This window comes from Sardina pilchardus, chromosome 3 (assembly GCF_963854185.1).
Source record: "Sardina pilchardus chromosome 3, fSarPil1.1, whole genome shotgun sequence".
Classification (NCBI taxonomy): domain Eukaryota; kingdom Metazoa; phylum Chordata; class Actinopteri; order Clupeiformes; family Clupeidae; genus Sardina; species Sardina pilchardus.
Window position 1 is genome coordinate 2,761,020 of NC_084996.1, and position 23,280 is coordinate 2,784,299.

General features: G+C 38.6%; 1 long non-coding RNA gene across 1 annotated transcript; it reads right to left on the reverse strand.

Annotated features, from left to right (window-relative positions):
- Window positions 1-10,368: 10,368 nt before the first annotated feature.
- LOC134076333 (uncharacterized) lies at window positions 10,369-12,768 on the reverse strand. The gene is made up of 2 exons (XR_009938605.1): window positions 12,580-12,768; window positions 10,369-10,527 (listed from the first exon to the last, which is right to left on the reverse strand). It is a non-coding gene; the product is annotated as an uncharacterized LOC134076333 (long non-coding RNA).
- Between the last annotated feature and the right edge of the window lie 10,512 nt (window positions 12,769-23,280).

Consider the following 23,280-nt stretch of genomic DNA (forward strand, 5'->3'; position numbering starts at 1 on the left):
GTTACGTGAGTACAAATCTTCTTCATTCTAGCCAAGAAGTAAAGGAAAGTGAATTCCTAAAAAAGAACTATCAAGTTCATAGTGCACATGTTACGTATAGGAACTTGAATCATTAGAACAGTGCAGTTGAACATAACAACTGAAAGAGCAGGTCTACTGTCCACTGCTACAGAAAATGTGCTGTGATACTATTGAATTTAACTTAATACCAATGTGCGTGTGTGTGTGTGTGTGTGTGTGTGTGTGTGTGTGTGTGTGTGTGTGTGTGTGTGTGTGTGTGTGTGTGCGCGCGCGCGCGCACGTGTTTATGTGTGTGTGCGTGCGTGGCTATGTGGGTGTGTGTGTGTGTAAGTGTGAACATGTGTGACAGTGTGGATGAGTGTGGGTGTGTGTGTGCTTGCATGCATGCATGAGCATGTGGGTTTGTGTGTGTGGAGTGTTTGTGTGGGTGTTTGTGTGGGTGTGTGTGTGCGCAGGTGTGTGTGGTCTCTCTTGCAGATCAAACTCATAGATACTGTACTTGCACTAAAGGCAAACCTACTTCTTGAAGTGAGTCAAATGTATTGATGTGTGGATTTAGGTGTGATGTTATTACTGTGTGAAGGCATTATTGTCTGTCTACTGTTGGGTTCAATTCTGAGTGTAAAAAAGCCTGATGAGTGTGAGATGGCAATAATACATTTAAATAGCCAACTTCAACAAATTAAAACTACAAATGGAAGGGCAATTATTAGCCATTCCCCTACTTGGTTGAATGTCATATTGTGATGCGCTATTTAGAAAGTCATTTCACTTTCACTGATTTGCAAACCTATGAAGTATTTCCATCTTTTGGGCAGTATTATGTGTATATCAATTCCACAAACCCGCTGTGAAGTTTGAACTTTCTTAAACTTCAGCAGTAGATCAATAAATGACATCTGATCTCAGTGGAACTCAAATCTCCCAAATCTCTGGATCATATGAACTCAGATACCCCTGACATGTGGTAAACTGGTTAATCAAGCACTTACAACATCAGTCAACTCCACATTCCTGCTCATCCAATGTTCCCAGACCTGGTGCCATTTTAATAGTCCTTGGATCATGTCCATACACCACTGCTGTCACTAAGGTATGGCTTTCAGCATTACACAAACAGTTCTTTTTATTGATGAGGTGTGGCTTTGAAATAACAAAACAGCTATTATACAGTAAGTATCAGTATTACAAGTTGCACAAGGACAGGTTTTCTGCATTAACATTTTTGTGGTTTGGCCAAGAAGTAAAGGAAAGTGAATTCCTAAAACAAAAGAACTATCAAGTTCATTGTCATGCAGGAACTTGAACCATTAGAACATTGAACATCAATGAAAAAGCAAGTCTACTGTCTACTGTTAAAAAAAATGTGTTGAGCTAAAATTGAAGCTTTATAAAATGTTCCTGTGCTCCAACATAGTGGGTGTGATTATGTCCCTGCTGAAAAAACCAGCCTGACCAGCTAAAGGTGGTTTGCTGGTTGACCAGCTTGTTAACCAGCTTATTTGACCACCCTTTGATGGTTAACCAGCTAGACCAGCAAAACTCTCGCGAAAACACACCTTCAGCTGGTTTACCCAGCTTATGATGGTAATTCAGCTGGTTTTGATTGTCGTACCATCTTAAGCTGGTCATTTTAGTTGGTGTTGCTGGTCTACATTGCTGGTTTTTACTGGCCACGCCAGCTTATGTTGGTCATTCTAGAAAACCAGCTTGACCATCTTTGTCAAGCTTGACAGGCTGGTCACCAGCATGACCATCTTAAACCAGCTGTATCCCAAACGACAGGCTGGTCACACCAGCACGACCAGCTTCCTCAGATGGTCACGCCAGCATGTCTAGCTGGTGGCCTAACCAGCTACACCAGCAAAGACCAGCAATAATAACTGTGTTTTGGGCAAAGACCAGCAAAGACCAGCTAAAACCAGCTGCCAGCCTAAGCTGGTTTCTTGCTGTTTTTTTCAGCAGGGGTATTTAAGAAAGGCTGGTATTTAGTGGTTGATAAGATTGGAATTTACTGTTAAAACTAGCCACAAGGCTTACATTATCCCACCATCTACAGTAGGATGGTGCAGGATGCATTACTGTGATTCTCTGTGTGTGTGTGTGTGTGTGTGTGTGTGTGTGTGTGTGCGTGCGTGCGTGCGTGCGTGTGTGTGTGTGTGATTGCCTGATGGGCCCTCAGTGGTCCACTGGCCTCTTCATCAGTGAACGTGCAAACTGTAAAACTTGAATTCGGTTAAAGCAACACCAAAGCACTTTTCCTCTTTCGCACGCATGCGATTAGTTTATTCAGCTCCGGCTATGCAAATAATGATGTCCACAGACAAATTACAGTTTGTTGAATTAATTTGTGAAAGTATGAGGTATTGCGACATCGTAGCAAGTCAAATTTGTATTTGCTTATGTCTCATTCCGTCGAACTACAGATCCATTAGCCGATCTTGTAAACTAACAGTGCGATTATAGTCGATAGAGGGGCCGTGAAGCAAATACAGAAGTGACATTGGCCGGGTTTCCCAGATTCATTAAGAAGCTCTTAAGTGCTATGAACTTCTTATGCGCTCCTAAGAAGTTCTTAGCACTTAAGAGCTTCTTAACGAATTTGGGAAACCCGGCCATTATGTGTTGATGAACCTCTGAAATGATTTTGGAAACATTATTTTCAGTTACAAAACCTTTGTTTATTAAATAAAATACGGTATATATTTGTTTATTAAACAAATATTTTTTACAGTCTATGGGTTTCTCTGATAAATGTTTCCCCTGTGATCTGAGTGGTCTTGAATGTGTGTATGGCTGAAACATGACTATTAGTAGTTTCTCATGCAAACAAACTGTATTTATTATGTAGTTCTGGTTGTGAAAGAATTCCTTATACAATATTTTGATAATCAAACAGTATATGTAAAAAGGTTTTAGATCAGGCCAGTTGAGTATAAGTAGACTTCTAAGAAAAGACAATTAGCCATGCATGTTTACTCAGTACTCGATTCACCTGTTTACTTTTGATTGTAAGTGATCTTAACTTCAATCATATGTGTCAGAGTGTATGACACACACGCACACACACACACACACACACACACACACACATACACACACACATATTCATACACTAACTGTATGCAGGTATATGAAAATTCTGAATGTTGTTCTAAAGATGAAACAATATCTACATTGATCTCTTAATCTCTAATTAGCTTCAGAGTCCAGAGACATTGACTGACTCTTTAATGAATTGTGATGACCTGCATGAATTGTGATGGCCTGCCAAACTTGACTCTCTCTAGAGAAAGAATAAATCCTGTCTGACCTCCAGAGCTCAATGTTTTAACCTGCCCTTTGCATAGAGAAACAAGCAAACAGGAAGACACTACCTAAACATGAATGTGTGGTTAGGTGCAGTAACTGAGAGTTGTGCTACTGTGTGATATACAGTATATCCTATCAGTGTTCATCATATAATGTTTCATATCATTGTACAAACGTAGACTGTGTCTGTGTCTAATAAACGTTTCATTCATCTCAGCCACTGCTGCTGTCTGGTCCCTCATGGTTGAATCGTAGACTGTACAGTATATAGTCCATGGGCTGAATAAGAGCTTTCCTGCCATTATGCCTCTCCACCACCTACAGCCCTGCAGCACCTCCTAGTGGCTACACAGAGACACTTTGCTGTTCATGATTACTCATTATTTTTTTATTAATTCAATGGTTTACTGTATACTTATGTTTTTCTCTGTTGTGCTTTAATGTTAATGCTCCAGGGCACAACGGTGGAAGCCAAGAAATGGAATTCGAATTGAACACACACACACACACACACACACACACACACACACACACACACACACACACACACACACACACACACACAAACTGTAGAAGAACAACTCAAATTGTTGCTAAATTAATCACTTTATTGATTAGTTTCTGTCACACAAATGGGTTATATGATTTGGTTGTTTCACACTGACACATTCCTGTGCTCATAAAGGAGACTTTCGACATTTCCACTCTCCCGATTAAATAGTTTGGGTTTCATTTGCTGTTAGGGTACATACATGTATATCAAGAAAACACAAAACACAAAACTAGACCTGTACACTGGTGAAAATACACACAGTATCTAGTGTTTAAATTATTGTATATATTAGTATAGTGAACAATTTTGATAAGCCCTTAAATATGTGGCAGTGGCTACAATATTATACTATATATATATTATTGTTTCTGAATCACCTTTAAGTGTATATGCACTAACTACCATGTAGACATGCAACATACAGAGAGAAAGTGACAAACAGTTTCATGATGATTAGGAGTTAATGATTGATAAATAACACCAATATTTGGCCTATGATTAGGAGTAAATACCACCAATATTTGGCCTACTGAGACATCACAGGGCACAATGAAGCGTAAATGAGTTGAACAATTTGTAGAGATTTCTGGAATCTAGAGGAACACAGACGGTTGACTTAAAGTGAGTTTGTCATCTGTTGTTGTAGTTTCAAGGAAGTGGTGTGACTTAGGAATTAATTTAGAGAGAATTTTGCTTTGATGCACATTCACACATGTTTCCCGGTGCGTAAGATCATGTGCATATTGAATTAGCAAAATGTTGATTTTGTTAATGTTGGTTAATTGAATAACTAAAATGTTATCAATGCAAGACATATCTTTCTATTTTTCTTTCTATTATTATTATTCTAAACAGAGTAAAAGTATTTTTTTCTCATGTTTCACTTTGCCAAGCCATGAGTGAGGTCCAGTGAATGAATATCACTTTAGACTTGTGAATGTGAGCAGGTGCTATGTTCTGGGGTCAACAGGATGACCTTGTGGTCAGACGACATGCCACCTGTGGATCGCAGCGGGCGTCTGCATTGGGACGTGTAGGCTCCTTGGTCGTTGCCATAGCACTGGTCCAGGATATTGGGTCCCCTAGTGGGGCAGGTCACATATTTCTCACCTACTTGCTTATCTGAAAAATCACACTTGTTGAAATCACCCAGTAAGAATACAGGCCCTCCTCTATACTTTACCAGCAATCGCTGATAGCATGTGGAGACTTTTTCTTTTGCTTCTGTTATATTGCCTTGGGTGATGTACACCAGGATAAAGATGATTGGAGGAAAATTGGTGACTTGGTGCCCTGCTGCCTTATATCTGAAGGGCATTATTTCATACCCTAGTGTTTGCTCGCATAATTTATCTATTTTCTTAATTTTATTCCCTTTTCTACAATAGGCGATCAGACCTCCTCCTCCCTCCATAGCAGTGCATGACTCTCCTACATGTCGATTCTGACAGATCATGTTGAAGCCATCTAGAGTGTATCGGTCCGCCTAGGAATCAACTGTCTGCCAGGTCTCTGTGAAGCACATGAGATCACATTTCCTGTGGTCTTCTTGTGTGCCCAGCAGATTTCTCAGATCCTCCATCTTATTTTCGAGGGAACGTACATTGGACAAGATAATGTTTGGGAGGTTTATGGGATAGCTGTTTGCTGTCCCAGCTTTGAAGTGATATGCAGGTTTTTGGTTCCATGGTTGTGGCCCGCAACCTGCCCTTGTCTCTGGATTCATCTGAGCCATCCTTGACACACAAAGCTGGTAAGGAAAGTAATTGCAAATTAATTTGATTATCAGTCACATGGAGGATTCCACATTGTTATAAAAAAAAGAAAAAGTTACACAGCAGAGAAATAAAGCCGAATCAGACACATTACACTTAAATATCTACATCTGGTACTACTTGGCAAAATGTGTGAGCTGTGCATGTAACTGAAGCTATATCTATAAATGCCCTTGAAATCAGGATTGAAGGCCTTTATCAACCAGTTACCTCCACCAAAGAGGTTATGTTTTTCATCTGGGCTTGTTTTTCTGTTTGTTTGTTTGTCTGTCTCTCTTTTTGTTTGCAATGTATGGATGGTCTTCAGTGAAATTTTCAGGAGAGGTCTGAAATGACCCCAGGAAGAAACTATTTAATTTTGGGAGTGATCCGTTTCACCGTCTGGACCCAGGAGACGGTTATGTTTTCGCTTGGCGGAGGTTTGTGCTCTCTGAGTGCTATTCTAGTTGTAGATGCAAAAGACCCCTTTTGTGACAATACTTTTATTTATTATTTTAAGATCAGAAAATGATCTACTACATAAAAATATACACTGACTACAGGTATATTGCCAAAAGTATTGGGTCACCTGCCTTGACTCGCATATGACATTGACACTTATGACGCATGACACCCAGTGACATTCCATTCTTAATCCATAAGGCTTAATATGACGTCGGCCCACTCTTTGCAGCTACAGTATAACAGCTTCAACTCTTCTGGGAAGACTTTCCACAAGGTTTAGGAGTTTGTCCATGGGAATTTTTGACCATTCTTCCAGAAGCAAATTTGTGAGGTCACACACTGATGTTGGACGAGGAGACTGGCTCTCAGTCTCTGCTCTAATTAATCCCAAAGGTGTTCTATTGGGTTGAGGTCAGGACTCTGTGCAGGCCAGTCAAGTTCATCCACTCCAAACTCTGTCATCCATGTCTTCATGGATCTTTTTTTTTTGTGTGCACTGGTGCACAGTCATGTTGGAACAGGAAGAGGCCATCCCTCTGCATCCACCAGTGCACAAAGCAAGGTCCAAAAATACATGGATGAGAGAGTTTGGTAGATTAACTTGACTGGCCTACACAGAGTGCTAACCTCAACCCAATAGAACACCTTTGGGATAAATGAGAACAGAGACAATCATATGTGTCAGAGTGTATGACACACACACACACACACACACACACACACACACACACACACACACACACACACACATACTCATACACTAACTGTATGCAGGTATATGAACATTCTGAATGTTGTTCTAAAGATGAAACAATATCTACATTGATCTCTTAATCTCTAATTGGCTTCAGAGTCCAGAGACATTGACTGACTTTTTAATGAATTGTGATGGCCTGCCAAACTTGACTCTCTCTAGAGAAAGAATAAATCCTGTCTGACCAGAGCTCAATGTTTTAACCTGCCCTTTGCATAGAGAAACAAGCAAACAGGAAGACACTACCTAAACATGAATGTGTGGTTAGGTGCAGTAACTGAGAGTTGTGCTACTGTGTGATATATATCCTATCAGTGTTCATCATATAATGTTTCATATCATTGTACAAACATACTGTGTCTGTGTCTAATAAACGTTTCATTCATCTCAGCCACTGCTGCTGTCTGGTCCCTCATGGTTGAATCATAGACTGTATATATAGTCTATGGGTTGAATAAGAGCTTTCCTGCCATTATGCCTCTCCACTACCTACAGCCCTGCTGCACCTCCTAGTGGCTATACAGAGGCACTTCTTCTGCTGTTCATGATTACAGTTCTTTTAGAACTATTTGTGTTTTACCTTTTTATCTTTTTTTTTATTAATTCAGTGGTTTACTGTATACTTATGTTTTTCTCTGTTGTGCTTTAATGTTAATGCTTCAGGGCACAACGGTGGAAGCCGAGAAATGGAATTCGAATTGAACACACACACACACACACACACACACACACACACACACACACACACACATACACACACACACACACACACAAGCAGTAGAAGAACAACTCAAATTGTTGTTAAATTAATCACTTTATTGATTAGTTTCTGTCACTGTATGGCACACAAATGGGTTATGTGATTTGGTTGTTTCACACTGACACATTCCTGTGCTCATAAAGGAGACTTTCGACAATTCTACTTTCCCGATTAAATAGTTTGGGTTTCATTTGCTGTTAGGGTACATACATGTATATCAAGAAAACACAACACACAAAACTAGTCCTGTACACTGGTGAAAATACACACAGTATCTAGTGTTTAAATTATTGTATATGTATAGTGAACAATTTTGATAAGCCCTTGAATATGTGCCAGTGGCTACAATATTGTACTATATTATTGTTTCTGAATCACCTTTACAGTTTTTTCCAATCGTTTACACACAATTTTGAAAACGGGGCTCTTTTTGTCTAAACACATCACACAATTAACCAAACACAACACCCAATCAGCAGAACATAACAGATTGTTAGCAAAATGAAATATTTCTGTCAAAACAATAAACACATTGATAAAACCTTATACTGTTCTCATATCACTAACACATTCTTTGAATGATTCCACACTGTCGCTATCTTATACACACCAACACAATAAATTCAAAACACATCTGTAAAAACCCTCTTCCAATATATGGATCTTATTCAGACATTGTTTGAGAGCATTAGGATAATTTAGATGACAAAAATATTTTGATGAACACTCACTGTACTTTCTTTCACTGAACCATATCAGTTACAGTGACAAGTCAATCAACAGAAAATGGCAAAATTATAGTTCTTGCTACTGTAAAGTGTAGAAAAATAAAAATTTGGACACAAATAAAAAGTACTGTACACTTACAGTCACTGAAGAAAAACTAAAGCAACAATACAAATAAGTAACAACAATACGTAATACTCTAATCATCTCTCCGTCTAGCTGGATCAAGCCATAAGAGTTCATCCACATCACAGGCTATGGGTTCCTGTCATTTGGGCTTTTATACGTCCTCCCTCGCTCCTCTGGCCTCGATCCTCACTGATCGACATAAAGAATGATGGGGCGAAAACAATGGGATAGTCTATCCAGTGTTAGTTATAGATCAGTGGGAACGCCCCTTGAGGATCAAGCATAACACACCTGAGTGCTGCGTTTTCAATTTTGCACATGCGTGCTTACACACCTGGTGGATGTGCTTATTCAATTTGTTCATTAGTGTGGTCATTGGCAAGCAAGGGCTTTGTATGAGAAGGAAGTACCTAACAATCTTTATCTGTGTCTAAGGTGTTAAAATGTGTTTTACGTTTTGACATTCACTGTGTGTAATGTTTTGCAAAAAGTGTGAAGCTGAATTTGTGCTTAACGTTGTACTGCTCTGCGCAGGTGTTTTGCTTCTTAAGTGTTAAGTATTGTTAACTGTCTGATAACCTTAATTTTAGTGTGTATACGATTGGAAAAAACTGTACGTCTAACTACCATGTAGACATGCAACATACAGAGAGAAAGTGACAAACAGTTTCATGATGATTAGGAGTAAATAATTGATAAATAACACCAATATTTGGCCTATAAATGATTAGGAGTAAATACCACCAATATTTGGCCTATTGAGACATCACAGGGCACAATGAAGCGTAAATGAGTTGAACAATTTGTAGAGGTTTCTAGTATCTAGAGGAACACAGATGGTTGACTTAAAGTGAGTTTGTCATCTGTTGTTGTAGTTTCAAGGAAGTGGTGTGATTTAATGGAATTAATTTAGAGAGAATTTCCTCATACAGTATATGCTTTGATGCACATTCACACATGTTTCCCGATACGTAAGATCATGCGCATATTGAATTAGCAAAATGTTGATTTTGTTAATGTTGGTTAATTGAATAACTAAATTGTTATTAATGCAAGACATACCTTTCTATTTTTCTTTCTATTATTATTATTATTCTAAACAGAGTAAAAGTATTTTTTCTCATGTTTCACTTTGCCAAACCATGAGTGAGGTCAGCGAATGAATATCACATTAGGCCTGTAAATGTGAGCATATGCTTTGTTCCGGGGTCAACAGAATGACCTTGTGGTCGGACGGCACGCCTTCTTTGGAACGCAGCGGGCGTCTGCATTGGGACGTGTAGGCCCCTTGGACGTTGCCATAGCACTGGTCCAGGATATTGGGTCCCCTGGTGGGGCAGGTCACATATTTCTCACCTACGTGCATACCTTCAAAATCACACTGGTTGAAATCACCTAGTAAGAATACAGGCCCTTCTTTAGACCATTGCGGCAATTCCTCATAGCATTTAGTGATTGCAGTTTTTGCTGCATCTATATTACCTGTGATGTACACCAGGATGAAGACGACTTTATGGTGCTCTGCTGTCGTATAGGTGAAGGGCATTATTTCATACCCTACATCTTCAGTGCATGATTTATCTTTTCTCTTTCGCTTCGTGAATTGCTCGCATAATTCATCTATTTTCTTAATTTCCCTCCCTTTTCTACAATAGACGATCAAACCACCTCCTCTCTTCAAGTTACTGCAATCCATTCCTGCATGACGTTTCTCGCAGATCAAATTGAAGCCATCTAGAGTGTAAAGGTCAGCCTGGGAATCATCAGTCTGCCAGGTCTCTGTGAAGCACATGAGATCACATCTCGTGTAGTCGTTGTCTCCGAGTAGCTGTGTTTTCAGGTCCTCCATCTTGTTTTCAAGGGTATGTACATTGGACAAGATAATGTTTGGGAGTTTTACGGGATTTTTTGCTGGTTTTTTTTTTTTGCTTTTTGCTGTCTTAGTCTCAAATGGATCTACTTGTGACAATCCTTCTGCCACGCAACCGCAGAAGGGTGTTCGGGGAGTCTGATGCATCGTTGTCCTTTTTGTCTCCCTGAAAAACTCAAAAAGCTGGTGAGGAACGCAAATACAAATTAATTAAATTGTTATGAAAAAGTACAAGTTGTACAACAAATCAGAGAAATTAAGTAGAATCAGACACATGGAAATGAAATATCTACACTTAGTGCTATTAGGCAAATTGTGTGAGTTGTGCATGTCACTGAAGCAAGGAGATATCTATTGATGCCCTTGGTATCAGGATGTAATGACCCCTTTCGTGACAATAATTTCATTTATTATATTAAGACCAGAAAGTGGTTTCCTACATAAATATACTGTAACCATAGAAAATAGTCAATTTAGTGTGTACAGTAGTGTGTACAATAGTGCATATTGTTGGCACTGACATACGTACATGCAAATGAAGAGTTTGGTTCCAAAACACTACTGTATATCCACCATTTTAATACATTTTCATAAACATTTTTTTTACATTTTGTTTTGCAGGTAATTACAGTGGAACTGTATTGGTTTATGTTTAGTTGATTTATCTTTACTCAATCAAAACAAAACAACTGCATTTTTTATTGATATTACCTGAAATACACAATTAAATAACATGACTTTTTAATGTTTTTAAAAATGGATATATAGCGTTTTGGAATCAAACTCTTCAAATATACATGCACACTCTTTTCTCTTCCACAGGATCCTCTCACACTATGTGCTGTGGAACACTTCAGTGTTCTATATACATGTCTGATCTCAGTGGAACTCAAAAACCCCAATATTGTCTCTAGGGTTAACCTTGTTCATCAAGTTATAATAAAGTTCATAGAACGCGCTCAACTCGCGAAATATTAAGCTGACTGGGTGCTTGTGCCCATACGGAATAAATCAAAGAAAACGAGAGTACAGCACTCCTAGTCATATGTGTAACTTTTTTTTCTCTTTATTCTTGCCTGTGAACAGACGTTTCGAAATGTCTGTTCACAGGCAAGAATAAGGAGAAAAAAGTTACACATATGACTAGGAGTGCTGTACTCTCGTTTTCTTTCATCAAGTTATATACATCGATTATCTCTGTATTTCTGTTCATATGTACATCTTACATTTATATTTACTCTTTTAGGAGAATTTTTCATCCAAAATCCAAAGTGACTTATTGTTAATTATATTACAAGGGCCATCGGCCCGTATTGAACCCACAACTTTTCAGGCTACTAGCAAGCTAGCCCAGTGTGTCTGTCATAATCAAACCAATACGGCATGATATTTTTCTACTGTGCACTGTACATTAAAGCAGAATTACAGAGACGTAATAGAGCTAAACAGGTCCTTGGGGGCAGCCGTGGTGTACTGGTTAGGGCTTCGGGCTTGTAACCGGAGGGTTGCCGGTTCGATCCCCGACTAGTCCACCACGGCTGAAGTGCCCTTGAGCAAGGCACCTAACCCCTCACTGCTCCCCGAGCGCCGCTGGTTGGGCAGGCAGGTCACTGCTCTGGGTTGTGTGATTCACCTCACTGTGTGTTCACTGTGTGCTGTGTGTTCACTAATTCGGTTAAATTGGGTTAAATGCAGACAACTGAATTTCCCTCACGGGATCAAAAAAATATATATTCTATTCTATTTTATTCTTTGAAATATAGGTGTAGCTTTGAAATAACATCACTGCTATCATAAGTACAAGTTTGACAAATACAAGTTTTCTTCATTCACATTATTGTGATTTACAGCAAAATGAAAGTGAATCCCTTAAAAAAGAGATTACATTTATATTGCCCATTCAATGCATATACATAGAACTTTAGAACATTGGAAACATTCAAACATTATTCAATAGGAAGAATGGAGATTTGCTTTGATACACGGTTGCACACACTTAGCACTATTATGTGTGTGTGTGTGTGTGTGTGTGTGTGAGAGAGAGAGAGATTACAGTATCTCAACTTCTGAGCAAGCAGATACCTATGCAGTCAGGATACTGTAATGCCTCAATCGTATAGTTGTAGGTCAAAAAGACCACTAGATTATGATATGTATTTTATGAGACCAAAAGGATAATAGACAACATTAGTCATGCACATCTTATCACTATGCACTAAGGTGTTTATGACTCACCTGTTGAAGATTGACTGTTGATGATGTTGATTGAGTCAGGCAGGCAGACACTCACACACAAGCTCTGGCTTTTGTCTTCTACACAATCCTCCCAGATGGTATGGTAAAATGTTATGTCTTAGTGTCCTAAATGCTATGGTTTTGTAGTACAGCTGCACTCAAGACAGTAGGATTATGTCTATTGTAATGTAGAGACTACAATGCACTTGGTGACCAAGAAAGTAGGCATTTATACTGTATGTAGCAGAGCTGGTTATGCAACTCCCTCTACCTGCCCCTTTACACACCTGTTATGCACCTTTGTCAGTAAATCAATAAAATGACATTTGATCTTAATGAAGTTCAGAAAATTTAGTACAGTCTGTATGACATAATACAGTCTTCAAGACCGGTTAATCAAGCACTTATCTTTTTTCTTCAGTAATCTCTGTCTGTATTCATGTTCATCTGTTGTCAAAGCCAACATCTTGGTTTCTATGTGGGACTGTCAAAGCCATGTCCATGCACCATTGAGGTCACTGAGGAATTGTATTCAGTATTATGCAGATTTACAGGAATTTTACAGTTTTTTACGATTGTTTACACACTAAAATATTTTTTTTCACACAATTAGCAAAATTTTACTCCAAGGAGCAAAACACCTCCACAGATTTGCACAACATTACACACAATGTCTGCTTCACCCTTTTTGCAAAACATTACACACAGTGATTTGTAAAACTCTACACACATTTCCACACCTTAGACACAGATAAGGATTGTGAGGTTACTTCCTTGTCATTACAAAGCCCCGGATTGCCAATGACTACACTAATGAACGAATTGGATCATCACATCCACCAGGTGTGTAAGCACACATGAGCAAAATTGAAAACGCATCACTCAGGTGCGCTATACAGTCTTGTTGCTTTTGCAGTAGTTGCTCTTCAGAGTCAAAGTGTATGTACTTTATGCAGTAGTTTTTGTTTGTCTACAGATTTTATTTGTTCAATTGATTTCATTGTTGGTTAATTACTGTAACTGATTATGGTTAGAAATACTGTAAGTATAGAAATATAGTATAGAAAGTATAGAAAGTAAAGAAATACTTGAAATATTCAGTCTACAGCAGTCTTCAGTGTTGTACAGTGCAAGTGCAAGTTTAAAGACCTATTTATATACACTTTCCCTATGTCGAACTAATCATGAAGAATGTTGTGGGTTTGTCACTATTTTTTGGACATCTAAATGATCCCTTACATAACAATGTCTGGGCAAAAATATAGCACATGCTATTTCCTCATTTTTCTTTTTACAAATGCGTTTTGCATTTATCACTGCAGTGTGAAACTGGCTGCAATAGTGTCTGATCATTGAGGACTGTGTTTGTTAAATGACAACTAATAGCATTTTTACAAATATGTGTAAATGTTTTGACTGAAGTGTGTATGTTTTGACTGAAGTGTGTTTGTTTTGACTGAAGTGTGTTTGTTTTGACTGAAGTGTTTCATTTTGCAAAGAATCTAGGAATTATGCAAAATGAGTGTGGCGTTTGGATACCTGTGCTTAAATTTTGTTAAAAAGAACTCGGTTTGAAAATTTGTGTGTAAGCAATTGGAAAAAACTGTAAACAGGTCTTTTTACATTACATTAGATTGAATCAACTTGAACTTTATTGTCATTTTGAATATGAGGTGTGACTTTTAGGTCACTTGTTATTGTGAGTGCAATCTTGTAAATAAAAGGAGAATGAAGTCCTAAAAACTCATGTTACCCATTCTATACAGGTGGCTACAGCAGCTTCTTAGTGAACTTAAAGGGGTTGGTAATGATTGGCATTTGCTTTCAGGCTCTTTCACTGCAGCTCCTACAGTGCCTCTCTGCCCGGTGGAGGATCCTGAAAGCAAATAGGTTCTTTTGTAGGAGGCACATCAGCTGTGCCAGGCCAATGCTCTCCTCCTATTCTGTCTGCTTGTACTGTCGCTACAGGTTTTTTCATCTGATGTTATGGATTCTCATTGAATCTCAGTGTCCATTGCAGCACAAAATCAGATATACTGTATGCACTAAAGACTGAAAATATGAATTTTGTATTGTGATGCGATCTTTGGAGAGAAACTTCAATTTCACTGATTTGCACACCTGTCAATGCCACAAACTCCTTGTGATGTTTGAACTTCCTTAAACTTCACATGTGAACCAATAAAATAACACCTAATCTCAGTGTGTCAATTTCAACAAAGCAATTGTGTGGCTGGCTTGGCGAAAAACAGAGTTCAGCTATCTCATAACAGCAAACAAAATGCTTATCTACAAAAAGATGTGCCTTTTTGTTTGTTTGTTTGCTTGTTTTTGTTGTTGTTGCTACACGAAATTAACACAAAATCGTGCTGTCCCTGAACTCATTAGATTAGATTAGATTAGCAATCTTTAGCCATAGCAACTTTATTCTTGTGTTCAGTAAACCATTTCTGAACTAGGTATCCTGGTTCCCTGATCTACACCATAGAAAACCAGTAGGGGGTGCTATAGAAGAGAACGCGCAACAAAGAACGGAGGAATCTGGTCAATCCAGTTATGTTATAAGAGCAAGAGCTCTTAGTGGCAAAGGGAGACTTATCGAAGAATCAAATCCATGGTTGCCAGTAATTGTGGCATATGTGTTTTTGTTGAAATTCTTTATTTTCTAGTAGTATTCTAGGAGTATTCTCTTCTGTAAACAGGGCCTAGAGAAAAGTCTGTATCTCTTGTATCTAACTTAGCTAGCAACTATGGTTTGGGGAAACTTGCTCTAGATCAGACATGTCTAGTTGTCCATTTCTGAACATGCTAGAAATGCAAGAGACTTGGTGACTGACTTGGTTAATGCTCATTTTACTAGATGGTGATATTTACTCGCATAGCCTACTAAACTGAGCACTCACTCATTTTACAAAAAATCTAATTGAGCACTATTTTAGTCAAATGTGTGCACACACAATTTAGTAAAATGAGAGTTTGAATGTGTGTGTGTGTGTGTGTGTGTGTGTGTGTGTGTGTGTGTGTGTGTGTGTGTGTGTGCTTGTGTGGGTGAGCTTACAGTATAAGCGCATGTTTTCTGGATATATGCATAAAAAGACATGAATGTAAAAAAGAGAAGAACAGGGCTGTATACTGTAACACTATTAGTCATGTAAAAAAGAGAAGAGCAGGGCTATGTGGCACTATTAGACATTATTGTTAAACAAGATCTCAGTGTGTCAATTTCAACAAAGCAATTGTGTGGCTGGCTTGGCGAAAAACAGAGTTCAGCTATCTCATAACAGCAAACAAAATGCTTATCTACAAAAAGATGTGCCTTTTTGTTTGTTTGTTTGCTTGTTTTTGTTGTTGTTGCTACACGAAATTAACACAAAATCGTGCTGTCCCTGAACTCACACACAATGTGTCATTTTGACACATCTCTTCTTAGAGTGTGGTTTTCTGCTCACAGAAACTAGGTGGAAGCAAAACGGCCACCATTCAACCCGAAAAAAGACATATAACTACAGTATTTAGTGAAGCTGTTTAATTAAGGTAAATTACAGTTTTTGCCCGTTGCTTGAATACATTTTGCAAAACTTCGCTCACTGTGCCAAAACTCTACACACAAGTAAACATAACACAACACTTCAGCAAACCTTTGCCTTCACCTTTAAGCACAAACATAAGAATTGTATTCATGAATACCAAATGTTCTTAAATGTCGTGTTAAGACAAAAGACAAGAAACAAGCCCTTTTAAAAAAAAAAAAAAAAATTGTAAAGGCTTAATGGTAGACTGATGGCCATCTTCACGTTCCTGCTCAGCCAATGTTCCCACACCTGGGATCATGCCCATGCTCCAATGTTGTCACTGAGGTGTGGCTTTCAGCATTACAATGCAATTTTGAAGAATTCCTTTTGTTACAGTAATGAGGTGTGGTTTTGAAATAACAAGAAGTTCAAGTAGTACGTTAGTAGAATGAGTTTTGTTCATGTGGTTTACTAGCCTAGGAATCTAGACGCCCCTAGTGGCAGCAAATGTGGGCCTGGCTCGTCAGGCTAGTGGTTTACAATAGACAAGGCAAACTTATTTATATCACTAATTTCATACACAAAGGCAGCTTGATGCGCTGGGCAACTCCCGTCTACATGCCCCTTTACACACCTGTCAGTAAATCCATCTGCAACTGGTTAGTCAAGCACTTATCTTCATTTCTTTAGCAATCTCTGTTTACTCATGTTCGTCTCTTGTTGTCAAAACTGAGATCTTGGTTTATGGAACTGTAATAGCCATGTCCATGCACCATTGAGGTCACTGAGGAATCTTATTCAGCATGATGCAGCTTTACATGAATTGTAAACATGGTTGTTTTACATTATATTAAATTAGATTACATTCGATTACACTGCATTAGATTAGATTAGATTAGCAATCTTTAGCCATAGCAACTTTATTCTTGTGTTCAGTAAACCATTTCTGAACTAGGTATCCTGGTTCCCTGATCTACACCATAGAAAACCAGTAGGGGGTGCTATAGAAGAGAACGCGCAACAAAGAACGGAGGAATCTGGTCAATCCAGTTATGTTATAAGAGCAAGAGCTCTTAGTGGCAAAGGGAGACTTATCGAAGAATCAAATCCATGGTTGCCAGTAATTGTGGCATATGTGTTTTTGTTGAAATTCTTTATTTTCTAGTAGTATTCTAGGAGTATTCTCTTCTGTAAACAGGGCCTAGAGAAAAGTCTGTATCTCTTGTATCTAACTTAGCTAGCAACTATGGTTTGGGGAAACTTGCTCTAGATCAGACATGTCTAGTTGTCCATTTCTGAACATGCTAGAAATGCAAGAGACTTGGTGACTGACTTGGTTAATGCTCATTTTACTAGATGGTGATATTTACTCGCATAGCCTACTAAACTGAGCACTCACTCATTTTACAAAAAATCTAATTGAGCACTATTTTAGTCAAATGTGTGCACACACAATTTAGTAAAATGAGAGTTTGAATGTGTGTGTGTGTGTGTGTGTGTGTGTGTGTGTGTGCTTGTGTGGGTGAGCTTACAGTATAAGCGCATGTTTTCTGGATATATGCATAAAAAGACATGAATGTAAAAAAGAGAAGAACAGGGCTGTATACTGTAACACTATTAGTCATGTAAAAAAGAGAAGAGCAGGGCTATGTGGCACTATTAGACATTATTGTTAAACAAGATCTCAGTGTGTCAATTTCAACAAAGCAATTGTGTGGCTGGCTTGGCGAAAAACAGAGTTCAGCTATCTCATAACAGCAAACAAAATGCTTATCTACAAAAAGATGTGCCTTTTTGTTTGTTTGTTTGCTTGTTTTTGTTGTTGTTGCTACACGAAATTAACACAAAATCGTGCTGTCCCTGAACTCACACACAATGTGTCATTTTGACACATCTCTTCTTAGAGTGTGGTTTTCCGCTCACAGAAACTAGGTGGAAGCAAAACGGCCACCATTCAACCCGAAAAAAGACATATAACTACAGTATTTAGTGAAGCTGTTTAATTAAGGTAAATTACAGTTTTTGCCCGTTGCTTGAATACATTTTGCAAAACTTCGCTCACTGTGCCAAAACTCTACACACAAGTAAACATAACACAACACTTCAGCAAACCTTTGCCTTCACCTTTAAGCACAAACATAAGAATTGTATTCATGAATACCAAATGTTCTTAAATGTCGTGTTAAGACAAAAGACAAGAAACAAGCCCTTTTAAAAAGAAAAAAAAAAATGTAAAGGCTTAATGGTAGACTGATGGCCATCTTCACGTTCCTGCTCAGCCAATGTTCCCACACCTGGGATCATGCCCATGCTCCAATGTTGTCACTGAGGTGTGGCTTTCAGCATTACAATGCAATTTTGAAGAATTCCTTTTGTTACAGTAATGAGGTGTGGTTTTGAAATAACAAGAAGTTCAAGTAGTACGTTAGTAGAATGAGTTTTGTTCATGTGGTTTACTAGCCTAGGAATCTAGACGCCCCTAGTGGCAGCAAATGTGGGCCTGGCTCGTCAGGCTAGTGGTTTACAATAGACAAGGCAAACTTATTTATATCACTAATTTCATACACAAAGGCAGCTTGATGCGCTGGGCAACTCCCGTCTACATGCCCCTTTACACACCTGTCAGTAAATCCATCTGCAACTGGTTAGTCAAGCACTTATCTTCAATTCTTTAGCAATCTCTGTTTACTCATGTTCGTCTCTTGTTGTCAAAACTGAGATCTTGGTTTATGGAACTGTAATAGCCATGTCCATGCACCATTGAGGTCACTGAGGAATCTTATTCAGCAAGATGCAGCTTTACATGAATTGTAAACATGGTTGTTTTACATTATATTAAATTAGATTACATTCGATTACACTGCATTAGATTAGATTAGATTAGCAATCTTTAGCCATAGCAACTTTATTCTTGTGTTCAGTAAACCATTTCTGAACTAGGTATCCTGGTTCCCTGATCTACACCATAGAAAACCAGTAGGGGGTGCTATAGAAGAGAACGCGCAACAAAGAACGGAGGAATCTGGTCAATCCAGTTATGTTATAAGAGCAAGAGCTCTTAGTGGCAAAGGGAGACTTATCGAAGAATCAAATCCATGGTTGCCAGTAATTGTGGCATATGTGTTTTTGTTGAAATTCTTTATTTTCTAGTAGTATTCTAGGAGTATTCTCTTCTGTAAACAGGGCCTAGAGAAAAGTCTGTATCTCTTGTATCTAACTTAGCTAGCAACTATGGTTTGGGGAAACTTGCTCTAGATCAGACATGTCTAGTTGTCCATTTCTGAACATGCTAGAAATGCAAGAGACTTGGTGACTGACTTGGTTAATGCTCATTTTACTAGATGGTGATATTTACTCGCATAGCCTACTAAACTGAGCACTCACTCATTTTACAAAAAATCTAATTGAGCACTATTTTAGTCAAATGTGTGCACACACAATTTAGTAAAATGAGAGTTTGAATGTGTGTGTGTGTGTGTGTGTGTGTGTGTGTGTGTGTGTGTGCTTGTGTGGGTGAGCTTACAGTATAAGCGCATGTTTTCTGGATATATGCATAAAAAGACATGAATGTAAAAAAGAGAAGAACAGGGCTGTATACTGTAACACTATTAGTCATGTAAAAAAGAGAAGAGCAGGGCTATGTGGCACTATTAGACATTATTGTTAAACAAGATCTCAGTGTGTCAATTTCAACAAAGCAATTGTGTGGCTGGCTTGGCGAAAAACAGAGTTCAGCTATCTCATAACAGCAAACAAAATGCTTATCTACAAAAAGATGTGCCTTTTTGTTTGTTTGTTTGCTTGTTTTTGTTGTTGTTGCTACACGAAATTAACACAAAATCGTGCTGTCCCTGAACTCACACACAATGTGTCATTTTGACACATCTCTTCTTAGAGTGTGGTTTTCCGCTCACAGAAACTAGGTGGAAGCAAAACGGCCACCATTCAACCCGAAAAAAGACATATAACTACAGTATTTAGTGAAGCTGTTTAATTAAGGTAAATTACAGTTTTTGCCCGTTGCTTGAATACATTTTGCAAAACTTCGCTCACTGTGCCAAAACTCTACACACAAGTAAACATAACACAACACTTCAGCAAACCTTTGCCTTCACCTTTAAGCACAAACATAAGAATTGTATTCATGAATACCAAATGTTCTTAAATGTCGTGTTAAGACAAAAGACAAGAAACAAGCCCTTTTAAAAAGAAAAAAAAAAATGTAAAGGCTTAATGGTAGACTGATGGCCATCTTCACGTTCCTGCTCAGCCAATGTTCCCACACCTGGGATCATGCCCATGCTCCAATGTTGTCACTGAGGTGTGGCTTTCAGCATTACAATGCAATTTTGAAGAATTCCTTTTGTTACAGTAATGAGGTGTGGTTTTGAAATAACAAGAAGTTCAAGTAGTACGTTAGTAGAATGAGTTTTGTTCATGTGGTTTACTAGCCTAGGAATCTAGACGCCCCTAGTGGCAGCAAATGTGGGCCTGGCTCGTCAGGCTAGTGGTTTACAATAGACAAGGCAAACTTATTTATATCACTAATTTCATACACAAAGGCAGCTTGATGCGCTGGGCAACTCCCGTCTACATGCCCCTTTACACACCTGTCAGTAAATCCATCTGCAACTGGTTAGTCAAGCACTTATCTTCAATTCTTTAGCAATCTCTGTTTACTCATGTTCGTCTCTTGTTGTCAAAACTGAGATCTTGGTTTATGGAACTGTAATAGCCATGTCCATGCACCATTGAGGTCACTGAGGAATCTTATTCAGCAAGATGCAGCTTTACATGAATTGTAAACATGGTTGTTTTACATTATATTAAATTAGATTACATTCGATTACACTGCATTAGATTAGATTAGATTAGCAATCTTTAGCCATAGCAACTTTATTCTTGTGTTCAGTAAACCATTTCTGAACTAGGTATCCTGGTTCCCTGATCTACACCATAGAAAACCAGTAGGGGGTGCTATAGAAGAGAACGCGCAACAAAGAACGGAGGAATCTGGGGCCGGTTTCCCGAAGCCTTCTTAACGCTACGTAGTTCGTAACCTCTATCTTAAGCTCTACCTTAAGTACCTCACGCATTTCCCGAAACCTTCTTTGCTACGAATGTCTTTCGCACGTCGTTCGTTGGTAAGAGTGGTCTGGAGCACTCTCAGACCTCTCTTAGCTGCACCTTAGCAATGTTTCGACTCGCGACGCTAGTCGCCGCCACTGTACCCTACAGCAATTTCCGTTACGCATGCAACTCATATGATACAAAATCACTATTTTGGTTCGCCAATGATTTTATGTAAGTATGCTAATTTAGAAAATAGTTTCTGGAAATGTTTTCATGCACATATGAAACGTGCACGCATTTGAAAATAGTTAAAAGCGCTTTATTCTTTGCTTCCCCCCACCGTCCTACAATGTTTAGGCCTAATGTGCGGGCTTGCTGTCGTGTTTAATGTTAACCAAAGGCACACAATGCTGAATGAGGATGTTGGTCAATCAGCTGTGATTAAAAAAAAAGTCTACATAGCCTATTTCAACTAGAAAAGCACAAACCTCCCCCAAGCAAACACATATACCTACGCCTCCTGCATCCAGACGGAGATACGAATCATTCACAAAATTAAATATTTCTTCCTTGGGTCATTTCAGATCTTCCCTGGAAATTTAATCGAAATCCATCTTTAACTTTTAGAGTGAGCCTATCTTGCAAACAAACGGACAAACAAACAAACAAACAAACTAGAAAAGCACTCAGAGAGCGCAGACCTCTGCTTTCAAACATGAAGCGTTCGAATCTTTTTTATCCATGCGGGAAACAAACTAACACACCAACAAACAAACCCAGATGAACACATAACCTACTTACCTACGTAGATCATTTAATTTCTAGACTACGTTTTTTATCATTGTGTGCTAATAAGTTCATCCACGTTGAAGTTGCGTGAATGTTGTGGGGGCGATAGGCTATTATAAGCAATGGTTTTGGTGCAAAGAACGCTTTCATAAGTCTGTCAAGCCTCCGCGTGAAATAAAAAATCGATTTCTGAGCAATCGATGTCACCTAATTCAGCACCTTCATGGTGGACAGTGCCTTATACGTCGGACGTAAGGAGCTTTTCGTAAGAAGACTCCTAAGTGATAGTTCGGGAACCACGACTAGAAAGGTAAACAACTTTGGTAAGTTATACCTTTGGAGTCTTCGTAGCTCGCTAAGAGTGAACGTTATCGGGAAACCGGCCCCTGGTCAATCCAGTTATGTTATAAGAGCAAGAGCTCTTAGTGGCAAAGGGAGACTTATCGAAGAATCAAATCCATGGTTGCCAGTAATTGTGGCATATGTGTTTTTGTTGAAATTCTTTATTTTCTAGTAGTATTCTAGGAGTATTCTCTTCTGTAAACAGGGCCTAGAGAAAAGTCTGTATCTCTTGTATCTAACTTAGCTAGCAACTATGGTTTGGGGAAACTTGCTCTAGATCAGACATGTCTAGTTGTCCATTTCTGAACATGCTAGAAATGCAAGAGACTTGGTGACTGACTTGGTTAATGCTCATTTTACTAGATGGTGATATTTACTCGCATAGCCTACTAAACTGAGCACTCACTCATTTTACAAAAAATCTAATTGAGCACTATTTTAGTCAAATGTGTGCACACACAATTTAGTAAAATGAGAGTTTGAATGTGTGTGTGTGTGTGTGTGTGTGTGTGTGTGTGTGTGTGTGCTTGTGTGGGTGAGCTTACAGTATAAGCGCATGTTTTCTGGATATATGCATAAAAAGACATGAATGTAAAAAAGAGAAGAACAGGGCTGTATACTGTAACACTATTAGTCATGTAAAAAAGAGAAGAGCAGGGCTATGTGGCACTATTAGACATTATTGTTAAACAAGATCACGTTAGTCCATCCGTTAATGAATTTGGGTCATCCCCAAATGTAGACTCTATGGATACAGCCTTGAAAGAAGGCATCCAGTAACACTTAACTGGTGAGTTTATTTGAACTGCGTTAGTTTCATTGTGTGGCATAATAACAGTTACATCTGTACTTTTTAATGACTATTTACCAGTTTGTCCCATTTGTTGTGTGTCTGCCTGTATTTTTTCCTAAGCAGCTTACAAAGGGACACAGACAGACTAACAGAGATGTGAATAAGTGACGTTGTACAGCAGTGTGCTCTAAC